Raw genomic sequence first — 4217 nt, 5'->3', positions numbered from 1 at the left:
CAGGAAAAGTAAAGAAGACATTGGTTTGATGAGCTGAGTTATCCAGCCAGCCGGAAAAAGGCCATCCTGGGGCTATCCATCCAGGGCCAAAAGAATGACCCAGGGCATCCTTGTATGAGGAAGGGAGTTAGGAGTGTTTAGCCTGGAGAAGAGAAGACCCAAGGAACTTCTCATCAAAATGTATAAATACCTGAAGGGAGGGTGTTAAAAGGGTGTACCCAGACTCCTCTTAGTGCCTAGTGACAAGAAGCAATGAGCACAAGCCATGAGACAGTAAAATATTACACTTTTCTGCTGTAGCTGAATACTGGAAGATGTTTCCCAGGGAGGTTGTGAAGTCTTCATCCTTGGAAATATCCAAAACTCAATGCAGTCAAATATTCAACTGGATGCAGCCTTGGGAAGCTTGCTGTAGCTTACCCAGCTTGGTTAGGCAAGAACAGAAGGTCTCTTCCATTCTCACTTCTGAGAAAAATAAACACCAAGTACTCATCTTCCATCTGAATATTTCTTGGTCCTTAGATCCCTTCCTAACAGCTTTCATTCTGAGTCCAGAACCTGATGTGCTCTTCCCTCTCTTATATATATTCCTATATTCCTAAACCTATCCCCAGACTGCTGTGTAGAATTTGGCAGGGGCAGTGTCACACATTTGTTTCTGGCATCACAAAAGTGCTGTCATCACAAAAGTGTTTTTCCTGAGAGCTGTGTCTCCAAATGACACAGACTCCAACAGACCATTATCAGAGATCTCAGCCTTTGGAAGGCTGTGGGTAATGCAAGAGGTTTGTCCTCTTTCTAGCCTGATTGCTTTCTGCCAAGAGATTTTCAGCCTTCCTAGGAGTGTGCATTTCAGGCTGAGGATGCAATTCCACGATTTCTTTGAAATCTTGTCACTTTACCCTCCCATCTCCTTAAGCCCTTCAGTTCATCAAACGTACACTCAAGGGACAATTGTTTGTCACTAAGTCCCTTAAGCTGCCTGAAATGTTTATGCCGCTTTCCAATGGAGCTAGTTATGATATATGGAGTTTTACAGGGTTTTGACAATCAAGAGGTGACCACTGAGAATCCCATACTTTCCTCCTTTCATAGATGTAGTTGTGGTCCAGATGAACTTCTCTTTGTCTTTTCATGCCTAGATTTGCTCTGGTCCTCATACTGGACCTTGCTCATCATTCCCCATAGGAGTGTCAAGGCTAACACTGTGCTGTGATGATATACACTGCAGAGAAGGATTCTTGTCAAGACCGTAGTCCAACAAGTCTATCTAGATCAAAATTAGAATGAACAAGTAGTTAATTTGCTAAAGGTCTGAATTTCAGTTAGGCTTTGGGTAGATTGCTTAAGGTAAACTTAGAATAGGAATAAAAGACGAGCATTTTTTGGTATTCATAAGGGTGGGAGCATAGTAAAAACTTAGGAACAGGATGGAAAGTTGTCATTTTTGAAAGGTCCATTAAGCAAACTCAAGGATTTGCTAGAAGAATTTGCCCTGTGGAAGCATTTCTGAATTGCATTCTGATACAGCAAGAAAGCCATTAAAAGCCCTAAGGAACAAGAGAGATTGACTGTGGTACTTTGTGTACACAAGGAACTTGTGATGAAGCTTACTCCCCTAAATCCTTCTCTGCTAGGTAGCAATAGGACAAATTTGTCAAGAGAAATTAGTCCTTGCCTAAAAAATAGCCTGTTACTTGAAATAATGTCAACTGCAAAGTCTGTACTCATGATATGTTTACTAAATGTTTTAATGGGTCTTGTGCCAATAATGAGCTTATAAAATATATGACTTGTACCTTGTAATGTAGTGCATTGCCCAAGAGCATTGATTTCCTTTCAGTTTCAAGGCGTCAAGAATTTCTAATGTAATGGGCTTGTTTGCAGGCTGTGCAAGCTTTCTGAGAGATGAAAAGGTTGTGACTGCACCAAATGTGAATTATTCAGTGTAAACAAACTTCTGTGCAAAGCAAAGTAAAGTAGTCATTCCGCCACCCTGTTTTACTCTTCCTGTATTTTAAGCCTCTTCAAAGGATAACACTAATCTGTTTTCTTATTGCCCTTTAATGATGCTAAGGTTATTGAGGAAGACAGAAGCAATAAGGATGCTAATTGCTTGCTCAGGCATCTATCTCACATTTCCATCCCACTCAAGGTTGTCAGGAGAGAAACCTTCTTAACAACTTGTACGGATATTCTACCATTTACAAACGTCCAGCACATAGCCCAATAGTTGGACAATCTCCTTTAATGAGAGACTCATATGACTCGAAGTAATTCATCCCCATGCAGGTTATTTTTTTCCTGACATTTTTTATTTACCTCTCCCCACAAGAGGATTATCCATTTAATTACTGGGGTTTGTTCTGTTTCTGCAGAAAAGCGGGATGCAGCAACAGCTGTTGGAGGAACTGCTGCAGGAGCCCACTGTGTTGTTCTTTGCTCAGCAGCTAGTCCAGAGTGTCCCAGTGAAACACTCAAAGTGTTTTTCAGACCTCCTAATTCTATGGGCTAACATGGAGAATGGGAGAGAAAGGGAGAGGGAGACAAAAGACCATGAAAGGCAAAGAACAAACTAGGGAAAGATCTTGATGGTCCCTATTCTATGTTCAAGGAGAAAGACAATCACTGTAAAATGGTCTGTTCTGTACCACTGGAAATCTTACTGAGGGATATCCCAGGGACAGCTGGAGGAGAAGAAGGAAAATCTCTGAACTCCAGATGATGAAGAATGCGAAGTCCCTAAGTCCAGTCTCTAGGCAAGCTCCTCAGATGATACTTTGTTGTGATATTCTGCTCCAGGATACGTGTAAAGTTCAATAGAAAGTGCAATCTTTATCAAACATATTAGGGAAAAGTGAGACCAAGCCAATCACTCAGTTCTGCCTCTGATCAATGAAGGATTATTCCTGTCATAATTTCCACCTTCTTTTTTTCTTTCTTCTTTTTTTTTTTTTCTCATTGTACATTTTGAATGATTTCAAAATTCCTCTCAATTTCTAAATTCCATTTTCACTAAGTAAAACCAAAAGCCATTTCTCCAGAGATAAAACATAATCTTTCCTGCTGTAAGTTCTATTTCAATACCTTTGAGTATACAGAAATACTAGACAAAAATTCTAGAACATAACACGAGATAACTGCAGAATTCATTGCTAATTTCTACAGAATTATATTTTTCTGGTTAGGGCTGAAGTAAATTCAAGGACAGAACTGTACACTTGCACCAAGAGAATTTGCGTAATAGATCAATTTGGTATTGCCCACATTCACATGAGTGAAAAATGCAATACATCTTCACTTAGGAATGTCTCGTATTCCTACATAATGTCACAAAAACTTCAGTCAGCAATATGAATTAGCCCTATAGAAACAGAATGTAAAGCTGGAATATTCACAGTTGAGCAGAAAACACTCCTAGTGCCACATAAATTACGGGCTGAAGTACAGGCAGCTCTCATGCTGCAGAATGAATGGTGTAACCACCTGCAGTGAACCAAGGTGGGAATCACCAGCTGAGGCGTGTGCTGCCTGCTGCTGCCTGCAGGTCCTGTTCCCTGTGCCGCAGGAACCTACTCTGCCTTCACATCTGTGACAAAACCAAGTGTGTTTGCCCCCTCACCGAGTTCAGTCTGAGACATCCATCCAAAGTTAAACATGTTTATGCTAGCCTGGACCATCGTAACAGGAGTAGGTCAGGGAAGCAGGAATACGGCACCTCTCAGAGGGTGACAACCTAAACAAGAATATACACAGAACAATGTAGTAGGGTTGGTTTTTTTCACTGAGACTTAGCTGGATGTCATATAGGAAAGGAAGTGCTGCAAAAGTGTGAGAAGGAATAGAAGCTGAAGAAATCACGCCTGTGTTAAATCACAGTGACTCAGTAAGATGTGTTGCACTGTGACAGAGGAGGATTTATTTATATAAGACTAATTTCTATCTACTTTTATTTTTAAAATTTATTGATACTTTGCATCTTAGCTGCTCTGAAGGTCCTAAAACAAAAGTGTGAAGACAAGACAGAAAGCTTCAGAAAGTTACCCGTAACAGAAATATATTGTGACACGCTAAATTATAGACACAAGGCAGTTCTACAGTTTTCTGAATGTCCTGATAAACAGACTCCCCTTGAGCTCAGAATTTAATACACTGGAATTGCAGACAGTAAATCTTGGAGTCGAGAATGCAGGATGGACTACCAGAATGAGAAGTTC

Source organism: Hirundo rustica, chromosome 6 (genome assembly GCF_015227805.2).
Source record: "Hirundo rustica isolate bHirRus1 chromosome 6, bHirRus1.pri.v3, whole genome shotgun sequence".
Taxonomy (NCBI): Eukaryota; Metazoa; Chordata; class Aves; order Passeriformes; family Hirundinidae; genus Hirundo; species Hirundo rustica.
This window is presented reverse-complemented; position numbering follows the sequence as displayed.